This window comes from Plutella xylostella, chromosome 19 (genome assembly GCF_932276165.1).
Source record: "Plutella xylostella chromosome 19, ilPluXylo3.1, whole genome shotgun sequence".
Classification (NCBI taxonomy): domain Eukaryota; kingdom Metazoa; phylum Arthropoda; class Insecta; order Lepidoptera; family Plutellidae; genus Plutella; species Plutella xylostella.
This window is the reverse complement of record NC_063999.1, coordinates 3933089-3953349: the sequence shown is the minus strand read 5'-3', so window position 1 is coordinate 3953349 and position 20261 is coordinate 3933089. Positions and strand designations below refer to the sequence as shown.

General features: G+C 36.0%; 1 protein-coding gene and 2 long non-coding RNA genes across 12 annotated transcripts in view; 1 reads left to right on the top strand and 2 right to left on the bottom strand.

Annotated features, from left to right (window-relative positions):
• Positions 1 to 20261, bottom strand: part of LOC105380206 (potassium/sodium hyperpolarization-activated cyclic nucleotide-gated channel 2) — a 202113-nt gene that overhangs the window by 88255 nt on the left and 93597 nt on the right. The gene's annotated exons all lie outside the window — the stretch shown is intronic.
• On the bottom strand, positions 16786 to 18545 carry LOC125489963. The gene is made up of 4 exons (XR_007267367.1): positions 18404 to 18545; positions 17934 to 18067; positions 17443 to 17502; positions 16786 to 17103 (listed from the first exon to the last, which is right to left on the bottom strand). It is a non-coding gene; the product is annotated as an uncharacterized LOC125489963 (long non-coding RNA).
• LOC125489964 lies at positions 17103 to 18224 on the top strand. Of its 2 annotated transcripts, none has more exons than XR_007267368.1 (2): positions 17103 to 17577; positions 18112 to 18224. It is a non-coding gene; the product is annotated as an uncharacterized LOC125489964 (long non-coding RNA). The 2 variants fall into 2 exon arrangements; XR_007267369.1 differs by having other exon boundaries at positions 17103 to 17712.

The following is a 20261-nucleotide window of genomic DNA, read 5'->3' as shown; positions in this document are numbered from 1 at the left end:
CTTTTGTTATTGGGTTTACCATACATTTATTTATGTTGTAGGTATATCAATAAGTTGATAAAACAAGAATATGAAGTTCGTGATAGCTACAGAGTTTCTGGGATCCACTGTTTTTCAACAAATTAATTTAGCTAAGTAATTAGTATTATAGGTATTACCTACCTCTACTTAATTGTTTATTTTAATACCTAAAGATCCCTACCGATCTTGGCTCTAGGCTAGTTACTTTATTTCAGCATGCCTCACGTATTGGACAAGGGGTATTCCTTTGGGTACTTAAGGGTACATAATATAACCTTCTAGCTGAATAAATCCGGCAGACGTATGACCATGGAGTGTATGGTGTATGAGTAATGAAATTTCATATTATTTTACAGTTATTTGGCAGGACTTATCTATAAAATTTTGCAGACTTCGGGTTGATTTACTTACTGAAAAATTGCAACATAGGGAACATTAAGGGATTTTAAACCCTTGAAGTTTCTGACTCTAATAAGTGGATACAGCAATGTGGAACATAATAATGTATTTGTGAACATAATAATGTATTAATTAATTCCACAAATTGTGGAATTAATTAATAGATTCAAAGGAACAATAAGTAATTTCCTCGATGCATTTTCTTCTTTCCTCATATCATCATATATCACTTCTTTTACCGTCTGTAGGCTCCTACATAATGTAGGAATGCCCTATCCTGCATACCTACATATCCACACGTTCCAGGGGTCAACCTAGAATGATTTATGGGCGAAATACCGCAATGTTCCTATTGTTTTTTGGTCCAAACTCTGTCGGTAGTGGTATAGTTTTACAAAAAAAAAAACGTAGCACTTCAAAGTTTATTTTTGTATTTTACTTGACCTATCTAATGAGGTAATGAGCTACCCTTATAAGTACTTATACACGATTTTTCAAATAAAATACCTATGTCAGTAAAAATTTGTTTATTTTAATGTATTAATATTAAAAATGCTAAGTAATCTAATAACATAATCGTATGTGAAGGAAAACTCCAAATATTAAGTCTCGTAAATTGAATTCGTGATGCGAGAATATTTATCTGTGTATATCCTCCATATTCGCATATCGCACAGTATGTCCCAAATGTAATTTATTTTAACGAATCCGAGATTGGCTTTTCCGCCCCCACTGCATGGATTTGCAGATAAGCTTTTATCTTCCATGTTGATTGCACATCCTTTTCACTGAGCCATACTTGCGCAATATCACTCGAAGCGGACAAATCGGTCATTGTGTCAAACGGTACGTTGCCGATGGATTCGATGCCTAATTGAGTCAAATATATAGGGTTTAAGTATTAATTATCAAGTTAAGGGCTTTACATGGTCTTTGGATGGCCTACGGTGTCTGAGGCACCTAGAATATTTAGAACCGTACTTACTACAGGTACCCTACTATAATAATAATAATTATGATTGAGGTATCCTTTCAGAATTGATAAGAAATGTATGTAGTTTGATTTAATTCTTATATCATATCATCATTGGCAACTGCATCTTGACTGATGATTGTTGACTGCATCTTGAAATAGCCATAGGTATAAATGTGTTGTGTATGTACAATGTACAACAGGTGCATATAGCTATCCAAGCTCGCAAAAAGTCAATAAGCGTTAAATTTTCCAACAGCAAGGCACACAGCGCGGCCCGCGGGACGTGGTCTCATCTCTGCAGTAACCGACACACTCTTGTTTCTTACGTATACCGCGGTATACCTACTACACTCACGAGCAATGAAAAAGTTCCTGTAAAAATCCCCAAATTCCTCCAAAATGGGAAAGACTAGTTTAATACCGCAGTCTGAAATATTGAAGAAAGTACATTTAAGAGCGCATCAGAAGACTACCTACCTAATAACTAAATAATTTAAACAGATTCTAAATAAAATATTTAAAAAAATTGTGTCATTTGGTGTCGATATTTTGTAAGTGGAACATTTTCTTTGCTCGTGTGTGTAGTAGGTACCTATATCTAGACAACCACATTGACCATGGAGAGTCATAATAACCTACTCCATTTTTTTATGATGTACTAATGATATGTAAAGTGTAATTTATCCGATTTTTGAAATCTGTCTCCTCGTCCCGTTTCCGTAAATTTCAAGTATTATTAAGCAGAAGCTAAGTCTTAAGATGAAGCGTCAAAGTCGTGTGCTATTCGGTGCACGTTTTCGCTGCATACTTCGCTGTAAGCTCTCGCAAGCGGTAGGGAATCCGGCTTCATTTTAGGATTCTAAAATCTTCATAAACGCTTTGTGGTAGATAAGATAACTTACGTCATTCTCTACACATCATAGTATGAACATGGTGGTCCCGAAAACTTGAACAACAGTGTAAACAGACAACATGGTGATTGAATATCGTCCTGTGCATGTAATTTACACTATATATTATAGATGCACAAAGGCAGACCTGAAGGGCTAGCACGGGTCGCAATTAAGACGTGACAAAAGTTTGCATCGCGCTCACTCATATTATCGCGCAGCCTCAAGAGAGAGCGCGACTGAGAACTTTTGTCACGTCTTAAATGCGCCTCGTGCTAGCTCTTATGTACTGCACATGAAATATGCAAAAATGAGGATTTAATTTATTTGTACTAATTTAGAAAACTGATGCATATTTCTATAAAATTAAAAGTGGCTGAAACAAATTTTCACTTATTAAGCGCCACCTAGCGGGGAGTAGCGGTACTATATGATATAAAGCCTCTAATAGCGCCATCTAGTGGCGGTAAACTGAAACACGTGTTACTGCTGAAACGTGAAACTTTTATTTGGAGCTTTTGCTGTCTAGTCTGTCTACAGAAACCGCAATGGCGCTACTGCTTTTCAACATTATCATAACATTATTCAGAATTGGAAATTAAGTTTTAGCTATAAATGTTACCTTTAGCAAAAAATATACGGCCAATAAGATATATTTTTACATAAAATTCCCCTCTAACAGAGAGCTATAAAGTGAAACTAAATCCAATAAAATAGGATGGCAAAGTTTTTGTTGAAAATTAATAGCTGAAAGGGAATTTTTGCAGGCTATGGCGTTCCGAGGTGAAGGTTTTTTTATGGTGGAACACTGAAGGGTAGCTATTACCGGAGTAGTGTCGGCACTTACGAATAATCGCCACTCCACTGAAGTCGTAAACATTGGAATACAGATTTTCATCATGTTAGTAGCGGAACCGATTTATGTTCTAGCGTATAAAGGGATATGATTCAATATTTGGCTTTTTAAATTATGGAACAGATACCTATTCAACTATTATTAACTTATTGATATCAAGGTAGGTATTTAAGGTGTACCTACATTATAATAATATGTATAATATCATATATACCTACCTTATCATCAATTGAAAAACACCTTTAGGTTTCCCATGGGAGAGTTTTCGTTCTATTCTATTGGGTATTTTGGAAACGTAATGTACCTATGTGTAATTTGTAATTATACAGGGTGTCCCCTCGTCATTTTACTAAAAGGAGATAATTATTTTATGTAAAAAAAACTGCATTCAAATCATTTAAGGTGGTTCATGAGAATTTTCTTCCATATAATATAATGTATTTAAAACGTTATATTACATCGAAGAAAATTCTATAAAATGGGAAAATCCATGAAATTTCTGTCTACAGACTTTTTTATTACATCGTACACTACCTATAATGTCCTACATAAGCAGATTTTGCTTTTGAAGTTTTTGCGTGAGTTGGACGTGATCTAATATCCGTGGCCGACCATTTTTAATTACATTCGGTATTAGGTAGGGAGTTAATCACGACCAAAGGCCTGTAAAGACAATTAAAGTCTATAAGTAGTCTTATGTCCTTTGTACACTTATGTTTATATTTGTGTAATAATAATAAATAATAAATTTATTTATTGGCCATAAAAAAATTTAAGTACAACAAAGAATTTTACATCATGTAAACAGTAAAAGTAATTAACAGTTTGTTTACTGAACAAAAGAAAACATAAAATTCTGGTTTGGTTACTGATGCCTAAGCTAGGTAAAACCTGTATTATAGGCAACAGTGCCATCCCGCAAATTAAACTAGGTACACAGATATGGTATTTACTCCGTTACTGTTAATTGGAACTAATAGAGTAGGTGCAACAGTATTGTAAGTATAACTAAACAGCCAGAACATAAAAATAAAGTAGAATTTACCTACTTAAAATTAAACACAAATCACAAAATTTATATAAAAATAAGGTTACTATTAATTTATAAGTTTACTAAACACAAATTTACTATTAAGTTAAATGAAAGTTTATCTTGTGGACAAAAGTAAATCTTCCGTATCATCATAAGAAAGATCTTGAAGAATTTCAGTTAGTTTATTTTTACAGCTAGTTTTATTAAGATTTTTTATCATCGCTATTTTGCTTAACTTATTATAGAGAAAACTACCAAGATAACAAGTGAATCTATGTGTAAAAAAATGGTTGAATTTGACTATGTTGTACACTCTGTCTGCACGACGTCTACCTAATGAACTCGGATTAGTTTTGTGCTGTATTAAACATACTTGGCGGACAAAAAGCTGACGGACAGTCAGTAGGTTTGTCTTTTTGTACAACAGAGTGGTTGGGTGTCTATATGGAAGGAAATGGCTAACCTTAAGTATAGCCCGTTGCGCTCTTTCTAAGATAATCAAGTGAGTCTTGGCTGCTCCTCCCCATGTATCGATGCAGTATGTCAGCAAAGACTGACATAAGGCGAAATAAACCATTCTGATCAATTTAGTGTCAGCAACATGTCGAATATTTTTAAAAACAACGATCAGTTTCCTAATACGATTCGATAATTGTTGAATATGGGGCAGAAATTTAAGGTGTCTATCCAATACTACACCCAAGTACTTAATTGTCGGTACATTTTCAATTTTCGGACAATTGCATGCGACTAAAGGAAACCTGTGACAGTCAGATTGATGAGCAGTAATGAGATAATTTAGACGGTTCGCAGGTTGGGAACTTTTAAGTATAGTGAATGGTAGATATTTGGTTTTATCAGGGTTTAAACTTAGCAGATTTTGACGTAAGCAAGTGGATACCTTATCGAAACCAGATTGTGCACGAAAGTAAACCTCTTCCCAACTTTTACCGCTAAAGACCAATGCCGTGTCATCAGCAAACGTAAAGATTTTTCCATTTGGTAGCTCAAGGTTGCACAGGTCATTTATATAAATTAAGAAAAGAGTGGGACCTAAAATGCTACCTTGAGGGACGCCATATGTAACTGGAAGTGGTTCGCTAGTAAAATTTCCAATTTTCGCAGACTGTGTCCTCTTAGAAAGGTAATCATTAAAAAGTTGAAGTTGGAGATCCCGAATTCCCAATCTTTCTAACTTACACAGAAGCCGAGGGATAGACACCGTGTCAAACGCCTTCGCGAGATCGAGGAAGATTGCTAGACATTTTTCGCCGGCATCAAGACCTCGGACTATATGATCTGTAAGGTCAGATACAGCGTCAGCAGTAGATCTGCCCTTCCTAAAGCCGTATTGATTACATGAAAGAAGATTTTCCGATTCTAGATAATTGATAAGTCGATTATTGATTATTCTTTCTAAAATTTTTGATAGTGTTGGGAGGATAGATATGGGTCTATAATTACCAACATCAGCTTTGTCACCAGATTTATGAATTGGAATGATAATGGAATGTTTGAAAGCGTCAGGAAACCTACCAGACCTTAAAGATAGATTACAAATATGAACTATTAGACCCGACAAGAGTTCTTTGTTCTGCTTGACAATTAACCCGGAGATATTGTCCCACCCAGATGATGAATTACATTTTAGATTATTAATCAGTCCCATTACTTCCCTTACATCTGTATCAAGCATAACAAATGAGTTGACCATAGGATTTGTCGGTGTATCAAGGATGTTTGGCTTATATGGGTTGTGGAGGTTATCTTCTAATATTTTATTTGCAAGTTTCCTGCCAACATCGGCAAAAAAAGTATTTATGTTATTTACTGCCTCGTTAGGTGAATCTACTGTGGATATCAGGTCCTGAGCTATAATTTTTTGTTTTTTAAATTGTGTTATGTTGTTGATAACCTTCCAAGTTTGTTTCATATTTGTTGAGCAAGCTTTTTCTAATTCCGTCTTTTGGTGCTGGCATTTCAGTTTTTTCAACAAATCATTGCAGAAGTTTCTATACCTGTGATAGACAATTTTAACCATTTCATCCTCGATATTTTTTTGACATTTTTTGTGCATTTTGTCTCTGGTTTTAATACATTTTAGGAGACCTGGAGTTATCCAGGGTTTTAAAGGAGTTTTCCTACGTGAAAGAGTAACTACGGTTGTGTTATTTTCGACGATATTAGATATCTTTCTAACTAAAATATCCGAAGCTATGTTACAGTCATCTGACTCCAGAACTGGTTTAAAGTCTGTTGCTTTTAGGTCACTGCTAATACCGGTGTAATTTATTTTTTTAATAGTTTTGGCTGTAATTTTTTGTCTGTTCAGATTAAAGGAGATAAGAGCAGAGTCATGGTCGGTTACACTGTGTGTGACAACAATCGTTGAAGAGGGATGCTTGCTTCGGAGTAAAACATGATCTAAGCAGTTTTCTAGCCTCGTTGGAAAGGTGTGCGCTGGTAGAAGACCATGAGATGCAGTGAGGTCCAGGTAGTTAGGTGCGTGTCTGTCACTGTTATTAAGTTTTATGTCAATGTTTACATCTCCTATTAGAATTACATTACTGTATTTATTTAATTTTTCAAGCACAGAGTCTAGTGATTTTAAAAATAGTTCGGTGTTATAAAAAGATGGTGATCTATATATAGAAACTAATGCAAAACTATTATCAATAGTAGTGACTAAACAGTTTCCTTCAAGAAATTCCGGCTCGTAGTAACTAAAGTTTAAACCTGCTTTAATGTATATAACTATGCCATCATTTTGATTTTTGTTATTCTTAGAAGATAACTGTAAGTAATTGTCAACTTGAGGAATACAAGTATTGGTAGGAGAATTTAGCCAACACTCCGTTAAAACAATAATATCGGGGTTAACATTCATTATGTGCAATGTGGAAAGAAAACTATCGATATTACAAGATATACTACGAATATTTTGTGTTAAAATCTGAAACTTGTTTGAGTGCTCTTTTAGAACTTTGCAGCAGTCCTCAGGAACACAAATGTATGAGTTCGAGACGGTAATCTCATCTATATTATTAGTTATTGTTGAAATTATATCATCCATTTATAACGGTGAAACAAACACAAGACCTTTTGTGTGGAATAAAGGTATACATAAAGTAGAATCTTCACTTTATACAACTGCGATTCATAAATTTGTTTTCCTAAAGAGTCAAGTTTATTTTGGGCGTTATTATATTATTATGGATACTGAGATGCTGATTCAAGCTGTGGGGTCATTCTTTTCAACATTGCGTGAGTAATGAGAGTGATTCGATCACATTAATGGGTCAATGATATGTGTACGTTTTCTGAATGAAATTGGATACCATTAACATATAAATACATACATTAACCTGCTTTCAGAGAGCACACTGTCAAAATTCCACCCTGTGTTTCACATTAACCCATCGACAAGGGGCTACGATCGCGTGTCAGGGTCACAGGTAAAAATAGTTGCAGCCCTCTTAATCTTCGGCAACATCGCAACCTTCTAGCCTCAATATGTATTCAGCACAGTACATCCATGCCCCTGTGAGTGAAACGAGTAAGAAACTTTAAGAAGTACAGCCCCCTTAGCATAAATTTTCATCGTGAACGTGAAGTAGAATTCATCGAGTAATTTTGTATGAAAATATGGACACTAAAATTTTCCTACAAAATTCATCGAGTAATTTTACTTCACGTTCACGATGAAAAATCATGCTAAGGGGTGAGAAGTTGTATTGGGAATGGTGGTGGTTAGTGACACTGACTGCTATGCCGACGGTCCCGGACTCAATTCCCGGCCGGATCAGATATTTGTTTAATGATAAGTACCTAGATATTTGTACTCGTGTCTTGGATGTTAATACGTATCTAATAATCTTCTTCTTCCTAGCCATTTCCTTATTTAGGGTCGGCTTTGTGCGTCATGTCATGTCACGTATTGAAAGTTGAAAACACGAGCTCTTTCAGATTACGATTTTGTGGCTTTAGGTGTATATATGACCATTTGGTCGGAGTTTTGACAAATAAATTAAACACTACAAACTTTTAGTTATTAATAAACCACCCATTTTGCCTGACAGTTTTTTGTTAAGAAAATAACGATAAATGCTGCAATATCTACATAGTTATACGAACGTCACACATAAAACTCTTTGTTTTTATTGCCTTAAAACAAAACCCTATCACCATTTACAGCAGTTACTTACAGCAATAAGGTTAAAAGAGCGAAGCGGAGCAATGCAAACATACAAACAATGAAATTGATTACATTACCCCGTTATAGCATAACATGCGAGCATTCACTGAATAACAACGGATTTAATTACTGAAAGTGCTCCGGCGGTGCGGTGACGTCATACAGGTATCGTGATAGCAGTGTGAAACGTGCTATCTTAATTTGTCTGATTGAAATACACAGAATGTGTTGTGTGAATGTGAAAGGAGACATTGGAACACAATTAATTGAATTAATGGATATTCCGAGCAACATTCGGTTAGTTATTACTATGAAAAACAATCGATTATTCGCTGCTTTCGACATCCAATATCGACACACATTTATACTTTTTCACAAACTTTTCTTGACTAATATTTAGGTATATCTAAGTGATGTGGTAAAAAGTTTTATAGTTAAATAAAAATGGTTCACGATATAGACGGAATACTAATGTATCTACCTAATGCTCAGGTAATAAAATTTTCATTCGCTACAGAAAAGCTAAGCTAATTACCATATCAGAGTGGCTATAAAATATTAAGACGCAGATTTACAGCCAAAATTAGCAAGTGAAACACGAATAATTTATTACACAATAGAATCGCCCTGACGGATATTTTAAGCGTTCAAACCCTACTCTGTCTTAAAAATTATGAATTTCTGACGTCAACCTGTCAACGCAACCTTTAAGACGAAGGGATAGAGATGAGGTTTGCGTAATCTTGTTTTCCTAATTTATATGCGTCAATCCGGGGTATGCACCAAGGGGGTTGGTGGTTTATGGGCTCTTCAGAGCTTTATGGAGGTGTTTCATGAGGAACACAACCGTACGCCTCGTAATATTACGTAATTAGGCCCTTTACCTCAGGATGGCAGCAATTTGTGGATTCTGTATCCGTATTTGTAGGGTTAATCTTTATACAGAGTTGGTCTGTAGGTTAGTATTAATACAGTTGGAAATATGAGTAAGTACTTATAAACTTAATTAATAGGATGGAATATCTTTGGCACATCGTTGGGCGTTTTTGCACATCAATGTATGAATCTTGGTAGAAGAGTTTGTTTTTAAATTGATATTGTTATAGGTAAAAATATTTAGTAATTCAAATGCGATTTTATCGCCAGCAAGTATTAACATTGAATGACGCATGCATGACCTACAGCTGGAATAGAATAGAATAGATATTCTTTATTTGTACACAAAAACATGGACAAAATTACAACTGGAGTGGAGTATTAGTTGGCCGTGAGGTGGATGTGAGATAGGGGTATAGTGTTGTGAGGACTACGTACATACTATGTCTAGCAATGGATTATTACGATAATAATGACTGTGAAGAAAGACTGTAAATCCGTGATGAAGACATGATAATACATATCATATCTTCAACACAGATTAATAAAATGATCTGAAACATTCCTTCCACAGTGGCTTCAACTTCGCTGAAAAAAAGGAGGATGTTTTCATTTCATCTGTATTTTATAGGTATTTTGTATCTTGTGTGATTCGATATTTATCTGCTTTGCAACAGGTGAAACAAAAGAGTTCAGTTCTGATTGTGCTGGTCATTGCTAGAGCACAGAGCTAAATATAGCCTAGACGGTTCAATACGTGCCTGGCGCCTTTGCGTCTGCCTGCCCGGTGTTTCATAACACTAACAATAGGTGTCATAACCGTTACTGTTCAAAACACCTATTTTTATGTGACAAGCACACTGTGTAGAAATATTAAGGTGTAATAATAGAATAGGCCTGCTTTCTAATTTTTTACGATAATTTTAATTTTTTTACGATTGGAAACTTTCTCATGTATTTGTATCAATTATGTGTATTTTTTTCAATTATGTGTAAGTAGTGCCATTATACTCTGAATAAAACAGTAATATGTAGCATCGCCACAGCAGTAAATATTTTTCTGAGGAAATATATACTAACTAGGAAATAATATTACATTTGCAGTAAATATAACGATATAGAGCTACGAAATTAGCATTGAAGATGATCACTAAGCTTTTACGGACACGAGATACTCAAATAAATGGAGCATAGCCAGAAGATTTGTTTAGGTCTAAGTTCTGTTGGATGGACCTATTTTTTTTAGTATAGCTTATAGCTCTCACATAATTATTTAAATAAGCTTCTTCATACATAAATGCAATGGTAACTACAAGTACTGAAGCTATAGCAGCGTTATAGGTTAAGTAGTCTAAATGCGTTAGAAGCTTACTGAACCCTTGCATATACAGAACATACAATATTTTTGTAAGAACTTAGTAAATCTGCGCGAAACACGGGGGATTCGAGTATTTGTGTTAGTCAAAAAGTCTGAATAAGTTTTAAACATGCCTACTGTCCAACCTCTTGTTAGTTCAATGAATACAACGGTTCGTATACATGTGAGGACGCGTTCAAGTATAACTTTTACCGAGTACATTTTCAGTGCTCATGTTCTGAACGTACCGGCTGCAATCCGCTTTTGTTTTCAGCGATACTTCGTGCGTAATCGATAATACCTACCTGAACTGGCGGCAGAACAATGACCTCTATTAACTAACAAAGGACAAAGAAAATTAAATAATTAGCTACTGTTTGCTTGTAATCATAATACATTATTATTAATCCCAATTGTCTTGGAGAAGAGTGTCATTAAATTAAATCTACAAGAGTTCTCCGTCGCGCTCGCTCTTGAGGCTGCGCGATGTGAGTGAGCGCGTTGCAAAACTCTTGTCACGTCTTAAATGCGCCCCTTACTAGCCCTTCTGTGCTTCTTCTTCATGACGGGTAGAAAGAAAAGAAATGATTTGTTTAAGTTGAAATAAAAAGATTTAGTTAAAATTCTAGCTCTAAGGATCCCGTGGGTCGCTTAGCTTTATTATAGCCTTTGATTATATTATAGCCTACGTAGGTAGAATCTGCAGCGTAGCTCTAAACTCGTAGCATTTCATAGCGAGCGTACCGCCGTGAACATAGCAGCAGAAGCAAATTTTTTGTATGAGTGAATTTGTTTTCATGATCATGAAGAAATAAGAAAAAGTAGCAAAATTCTGTTATCACTACATGCTAGGGGATGCTGCAATGAACCTATATACATATTACACATTTAACAGTGTGCTCGAAATTAGTCAAAATTATTAATTATAAGGACACTCAATACGGCCAAATATTATTCATGATTATGAAGAAATAAGAAAAAGTAGCAAAATTCTGTTATCACTACATGCTAGGGGATGCTGCAATTAACTCACTAACTACTATTACACCATTCAGAGTGCTCCGGCAGATTAATTACATTACAAGTTAATGTCACTCATTAAAAAAAAAATTACAACTAAATCTACCCACATGAGTGTGTAAATAACGGATAGACGATGGTAAATACATTATAAATCTATATATGTCATCTTTGTGTTTGCTCAATTGACTTCAAAATAATCAATCAAAGAGAAAGCGCCTGAATACATTGTACAGCAAATTGCGCAAAGAAGCCGTAAATTTATCGTGGTGTAATTAATCTCTCGGAGCACGTTGGTAAATGTGATATATGTCTATAAGTTCATTGAAATATTCTCTAGCATCTAGTGCTAACAGAATTTGGGTAGATTTGCTTGTTCTTCAAAATCATGAAAAAATTGTCGCTCATATTTGCGGTTATGTCGCTATATAATGTAATTGTGACGTAATTAATCTCTCGGAGCACGTTAGTAAATGTGTTGTATGTCTATAAGTTCATTGAAGTATTCTCTAGCATGTAGTGCTAACAGTATCCCGCCACAATGGGTTATTTCTTCATAATCATGAAAAAATAGTCGCCCATATAGGAAAATATTATGTTATGTTAATCAAGTTAAAACTTGATAAGAACTAAATCTACCACTCATCGAGTGTATGTAATGGATAGACGATGGTATATAGATCGTAGCAATAACTACTTTATGTACGTATATGGTCAAGGGACTTCAAAATAATGAAAAGTGTAAGCATCTGAAATATGTATTAAGTTGTCGGCTAGGGAAGAAAGTGAAGGAATTTTTCACTAAAACAATTAGCAGCACCTCAGCCCAGTTGGTTACAGCCTCGAACTACACTCGCGAGCAACCAAATCGACTCAAGCCTTGACGGCGCAAACATACATTAATACAAGTAAAATTATGAATAGAAATAATAAAAATGATATGTCATTTAAAAGCTTAAGATGTCAGCTTTAATTTGATATCATTATTATTGAAATCCATTCATCATTTTTGAAATAAATGATGTCTGAACGCAATTGTAGGAAAAACGGGAATTTAGGAAAAAAGGGTATGGGTATCGTATTATACAAATTAAACAAAAAATGTTAAGATAAAAATTTATTTATTTAAATCAATACTTTGTATTGCCCCCTCTTGCCCTAATTACAGCCTGCAGCCTGTTTCTCATAGACCTTATCAACTTTTTGACAGTTTCCTGAGGAATGCCGTCCCACTCCTCTAATAAAGCTGTCTTCAGCTCGTCCACGCTTGCAGGGACTGGATTCCTGGCCCGAACTCTTCTTTTGAGCTCGTCCCATAAGTGTTCGATGGGATTCAGGTCAGGACTGAGCGCAGGCCAGTCCATCGTGCGCAATTCCTTCTCTCTCAGAAACTGCCGACTGACTCGTGCCGTGTGGCAGCGGGCATTGTCGTGCATTAGCACGAAGTCTTCACCGACAAATTCTGCATAGGGCACAACATGACCGAGTAGAATGTCGGTGATGTACCGATCAGCTGTTAACCCGCCTCCTCGGCCGCCTCCAGGCACGAAAACAAGTGCGGTTTTTCCCTCTAGAGAAATACCAGCCCACATCATGCAGGAACCGCCGCCATATGCTACTGTTTCAGCGAAACAACATTGGGCAAATCGTTCCCCCGGACGCCGGTAGACCCGGCCTCTCCTGTCACTGCCATGCAGACACACTCTGCACTCATCAGTAAACAGGACCGACCGCCATTGCGCAATGCTCCAATCGAGATGCTCTCGAGCAAACTGAAGACGCGCTTGTCGGTGGCCTGCAGTCAATTTGGGGCCTGATGCAGGTCTTTTTGGTGTCAAGTTGGCTTCCTTCAAGCGTCTTCTCACTGTCCACTCGCTGACAGCCACTTGTCGTACACGTCTCAGTTCTTGCTGCACATCAACGCCCGTAAGGTGTCGATTGCGCAGCGAGGTTGAGACAATGAAGCGGTCGTCTCTCTCTGAAGTGCAGCGGTGGCGGCCCGTTCTTGGTCTTCGATTGAAGGCACCAGTCTCTTGGAACCGTCTGTATACTCGGGATACAGCAGACTGGCTCAAGTGGAGCTGGGCAGCGACTGCTCGCTGACTTAACCCTTGTTGCAGCAAGGCAACAACTTGAGCAGCTTCTTCTGGTGTGGTATCCATGGGTTTGCGAAAACAAGGAATACAATGCAACGAGATGTGTACCGGTCAACTTGCAACAAGCGACTGATAAGGTACACCGGATGTGGAAAGGTTTTATAGCGGGATCAGGTAGCGCAAGGCGTGGATTCCTAATGAGGTAATTAACACTGACGGGCAATTAAAATGCGTCATTAAATCTGCGCTTAGTTTTTTTTTATGGTATTGATCTTAATTGAAAGCCTAATTCTTCAGCTTTCGAATGACATATCACTTTTATATTTACCATTTATCGTTTTAGGAAAATCAATGTATATGTGCGCCGTGAAGGCTTGAGTCGATTTGGTTGCTCGCGAGTGTAGATCCCTGTGGTCTGTGGATCGAATCTAACAAAAGCAACTAAAGATCTTTTTTCTTTTTTTTATTTTAATGATGGTTACTTTTAAAAATACATACAGTACGGCTGTCCCATTTCAAAACACAGTAACCGCCAACTTTTAAAAAAAACGGGTCTTTGATTTATACATTATTTTAGGCGATTCCGCACAAAACTGCATTGTCAGAATATCAAAAAACCGCTTAGAAACGAAAATAAAATTTCTAAAAACCTAGTAACTCCACCCTGCGAAATCAAAAATGCCACGAAAACCATTTCAAAACATAGTAAGAGCCACCAACCATTTTAAAACACAGTAAGTGAAAATGACTTACTAGGTTTTAAAATGGTCAATGGCGCTTACTAGGTTTTGAAATGGTCAGCAAAGGACAATTTTCGTCCGTTAATTTTAGTAAGTCACAAATGGCATACATTATTACTAACACTTTTTTCGAACAAAATATCAGACATTTCAGAACCTGTATCTTTGCACCAATGAAACCTAGAGAGTTGAATTAAAAGTAGAACATAAGTAAATTTTGTCTTCTTTATAAAAGCAATAGAGACCTTTCTCGTTAGAACCTTTCTACTAGCCCTATTTTGCATAAACAAAAAAAAAACAAGTTATAAAACTGATTTTTAGATAGAAATTTAGGAAATATTGTCTAATTGAAGGCAGCCATAAATAATTTTCATGTTAGAGCCTTCTGAATATGGCTATTTAATTCATTTACATAAAACAAAAAAACAAACATAAAAATATGCCCGTATTTCAGCTATTACTTATAGTGCCGTCGTGTAAAAGTGCTGCAAAATTGGATTTATAATATGTGAAGGATCCCAAACATATAAAAAATGAAATTATTACGCAATTATTGCAATTTCAATATACTTAACTTGTCTTAAATGACACAATAATGGCCCTTACTAGGTTATGAAATGGTCAGTGAGGGCGGTTTTAGGGTGAGAAAACCATATAAAACCTAGTAAGTGTTTTCTTTTGTGCATTACAGCAACAATTTTAGTCATATTTAAATGAAATAGTATTGTATATAAAGCCTAGGTTCTGCCGCTTCTTTTAAGCTTACATTTGTTCAGATATCTATCATAGTTTTACCAGGGCATTGAAATGAAGGTACAAAAACGTTTTTTGGCTCTCCTGAACATTTTGTCTCATGGCTGTTACTGTGTTTTAAAATGGGACAGCCGAGTAATGAATGTAACCAGTTATATTACAGACTTATTTTGGGTTCTTAATATGTAGGTAAATAAAAGATGCCAAGACAAATTTATTTTATTTTAAGTATACAAATCCACATTAGAAACTACATCAACACAATCATGTTAAATTATTTTATATTGTTATAAGTAGGTATGATTAAAATCACAATGATATTTCTAAATTTATTATTTATCAATCAGAATATGGATACAAGTAACAGTTAAAATCGATAGCTTGAATTATATCATAGCTCTTTTAAGTAAGAGCATACTTTATTAAATAAAACAGAATAAAATGTGATCTACTAATAAACCTAAACTTAAATAGAACCTATAAATATTAAAATATATATAAATAATATAATTGTTACGTTCACTTCACTCTCACTGCACTAACTCATTGTTACTACTACTCGACAACAGGTGTCGCTATTATTACCGCTACTCGGCAACAGATGGCGCCATGTGTCCAAAGAGTTAAAATAAATACAGCTGTTTTCATTTTTATAAACATACGTATTCTTTAGGGTTTTAATTTCTGTCTTGTTAAATATTCTGCTAATTCAATTATTAAACTACAATATTGGAAATAATTAGTGCGCATGGCATTAATGAAGGTCAATGCGCATAGTCAAAACATTGCGCATTATTTATTTATTTATTTATTCTTCATTGCACAATATACAAAAGTAATTATGTACAATTAGGTGGACTTAATGCTAAAAGCATTTTCTACCAGTCAACCTACAGGAGGTACAGGGAGTAAATTGTATGGGAGTGCAAAAAAAAAAAAAAAAAAAGAACTTATTTCAGCGAAGAAAACTAAATATGTACTACTTAAATATAATATCCTACAACAACTTATACTTATACAATATACTAATAGATAATATATAAACCTATACCTATAAAATGCCTTTATGCGCATTCGCATTCGAGTCGATCGACCTGCGAACGGAACGGAACTGTCAGTGCTAACAAGAGCCTCTTCGTTTCGTTGTGCTGTTTTTGGTGCTGAGTGTTTGTAAAAAGTTACTAGCTTTTGGTTTTGTTTTGGTGCTTGTGTACAATAGAATTACAGGTAAGTCAATACAAAACTTAATAGATAATATCCAATTTTTACATAGCATTGATAAGATCTTTGTAATTTCCCCCGGTTTAATTTTTGAGAAATGCCACATCAGTTTCGGCTATTGTGGTTATAAACAGTCATTCCCTTTCTTATATGACTGTCTCTGAATATGTAGGACTTGAGATATGTGTAGGATTTTGTTTACCTACGTTGTAAATGCTCCATCAATTCTGACTGTCCCTTTTAATTCCGTGCCTTATCATTAGCAAGCAATTTGTTCACCAACTATAAATACAGGCTACTCCCACTATTGTACCCATAGGTAGAAATACATTATAACAATAACATGCAATGATAAAAGATAGATAAATTATTTTTCATTATTACTTGCCTTATCTGGTAACCTGTATGATATATTTTGTTGATTATGTTTCTACCATTTCTTTTGGGATAGGTGTTGGTTTGTTTTATTTAACATGCTCTCGGTTTTATTTTCTAGTAACTGTTATAATAAAACTTAGAGCTAAAAAGTTTTCTGGTAGTGATTCTAGGATTTTTAAAAAGTTGCCTATCCAGGTTGTCTGTTGATCAAAATCCATTTAGTAGTTTTGTCGTCACATTCGCTGGGTACTTCGACATGTCGATGTTGCATCGTCATCTTCACCCAGGTGATCTGTTGGCAAGAAACGATACATGAATAAATAGGCGTGCCAAATAAATAACATTGCTGTGTGAACTAAAAACTATAAAAGTTTCAGTTTTCTCGCATACAAAGTGGCGCCTCTAGCGGAAACTATCATGAAACTTTTGACAGATAATCTATGCAGGTGACAGAAGAAAACAAAAAAATTTTCGTTTACGTAAATTGCAAAACCCGTACTAGAGGCCCTGATACAGGATGTGCTGCACCATGATTTTATTTATTTGGCTTTCCTATGCATTATGCTGGTCTTCAGTTTCAATATCATTTAAATGACTTTATTGTTTTAAAATAATGTATTTCTACACTTACCTTCTCATTATAGAGGCATGGCCCGGGGGCAGCGGCGGTATTCCCGAAAAAATAGGAAAGCTGAAATTTAGAAGAAAAAAAATATTAAATAAAGATATAAGAAGAGATGTAAGAAGGCAAGCTGACAATGGGATGGTATGTCTGCAAAGCCAATCATAAAGAACCAAATAAACTGCTTATGGGCTTATGGTTATATTAAACCGATTGCATGTATCTATATACTCTAAGCATGTATCATATTTGTTTTCTCAGCCTCACACTTTAACTCAGGTAAGTTCTGAAGCACATTTACTGATTCTACACTATGTTTGAATTCAGTTTCATGAAATTGATTATTCAGTAGACTGTGAGGATCTACACCTCTTGACAGACAGTCAGCTGGATTTAATTCAGTAGGAATATAGTTCCCTTTTTCAGGTACCTGCTCACATTCCCAGAACATATCTATTTTCCTATTTAAAGACTCTGTTGAGACAGCCTCAGATACTGACTTGCAAAAGTTACTTGGTAGTGATGAACATCCCTCGCTGTTCAATGGTGCAGTGCCAGCAACAATGTAGCCGAACTGAGTGTTGTGTAGAAACAGCTGACCTGGTATCACTGGCAGTCTCTCACGCAGTAGGATCTGAAACATGATGTCACACCCAAGTAAAATATCTATATTTCTAGGTTCGCTGAAGCATCGGCAAGCTGAATGTGAGATGGTATGTTGATGTCCTGTACATTGACACGGAAATGAGGCATTGAAGATGTTATGTTGGGGACAATGCATGATAGAACAGTGAGTTTATAATCACTGTTGGCTGACTGGATAGCAAATCCAAAGTTTGAAATGTGATGAATTGATGATTAGAGATGAGAAAGCGTTTAAACTGAATAATGGTTAATTGATAAAGGATAATATGAAATATTATAATCATTATATCAAGATTTATAGTCATCAACAAAAACTAGGAAATACCTGGATCCTCCAATCTCCATTGGCCCACAGACATCGGCATGTTTATTACATCCAGGGGTCCACTGCTCCTTGCACCGTTGTGACCAAATGGCAGACGAGACTGCTTTCCTTCACAGAATACAGGCATAATAATAAGGCATTAGTTTTCTTCACTTGCTGCCAACTGATGATCTGCTTCGCCGCCATCTTGCCGCTATGATGGCATTTTTATGGCAATCTGTCGGGTGTGCCAACAATTTCTGCCAGTATCATGTAATGACATTGCATGTGTATTTATTTATATTGTAAATATTGATACCCCTGTTCTTGAAAACTTTACGAAATGTTATATTTAAGCTGTGAATTTTATTCTTAGCAGTGCTGCAAACCTTATATTGTTGACTGTGCTACTCTCTGCTCAAAAAAGCACTTCCTAGCTCGGTACTATTGTAGTTTACTGCAAGATCTATCAACTTTGTCTTCACTACGTCATAATGTACTCTGTAACTACGTCACCCGTAATGGTGATTCCCGAATTTTCTATTACCATTATCATAGGGAAGTATTTTTTGGCAAACCCGCTAGTATTAGGCATCCAATCCACTCGTCATCCACTTTAAAACCTGTTCCAGACAATTTCTACGCCGCGCCGTTTCCATTATTAGATTAGCGTCACATAACTAATTCATAATTAATAAATAAGGTTGTCTGGTAGAGATTGCTATAAGCAATAAGGCCGCCTTTTTAATCTGTTTTTATTTTTAAGTTTAATTTTGTATGTTGATCTATTTTGGTGCAAATAAAGAGTATTGTATTGTATTGTATAATTCGTCATTGACTCGCTGGTGTCCAGACGAATTGATTTCAGGTTTCGCAATAAAGTTATTCTTCGAGAGAATCCGGAATCGTCGAACATAGTTCTCGACATCAGAACCATTAGGGCCGATGTAAAATTTTTGCGAAAATCACTTTTTTAAAGATCCTTCTTTCTTTTAGTCTAACACACGTATCTCTATCTCTTTTTGTTCAAAACTTCATTTTCCTAAAAGTGGTCGCATATCCACAGTACACTGGAACCATACGGACTTTTTATAATTTCAGACGTTATGGCTGTACAAATATGAAAATAATGTTATTTTATATACGGTCGGTTGTAAACAACAGTTCAAAAATACCTGCAAATAGTTCGTCCCATATCAATAACGTACCCTTTTGTCCAACTAAATATTACTTATATGCGGTCAAATTTTCACGTCAGACCTTATGGTTCGAAACACATTCAGTTAAGTTCATACAACCCATAGTGCGTACCACGCCGGAGCAGCGTAGGTAATACGGAAACGCATGTATGTTTTAAAGATCCTCAGCTTCTTGCGCAGGGGGAGTCGGGAAGCCAACATGGGACAGAGCATAGCCCGTGCGGCCTTCGCCTAGTAGACTGAGTTGACCGCTTGCACACTCATGGTGAGCGTGCGCTCGATCGCCACCCCCAGGTACTTGACTGAGACGAAATGACTTCGGAGTTGCAGCTTCTTAGCCAGGTGCGGCGGACAACATCTCGGTGCCCACGTTGCCCACCACTTTTCCAGCCATTCCGGCAGGTGATCCAGTTTTGATACGGCCAGGTTTTCGCCGCCTTCTTGTTTTCCGAGTTTCGCATTAAAGTCTCCCATCACCACCGTGAAATTAGTAGTGAACTTACGCAGGGCAGACGATACGTCTTCATACGCAAGTTCGACCTCATCATCGGTGTGCTTAGATGTGGGTGCGTAAACCTGTATGACCTTCATTGAGTATCGTTTAGATATTCTCAGGATGAGGTACGCAACCCGTGTCGACACACTTCCGATTTCAACGATGTTGTTGACGAGGGACTTGT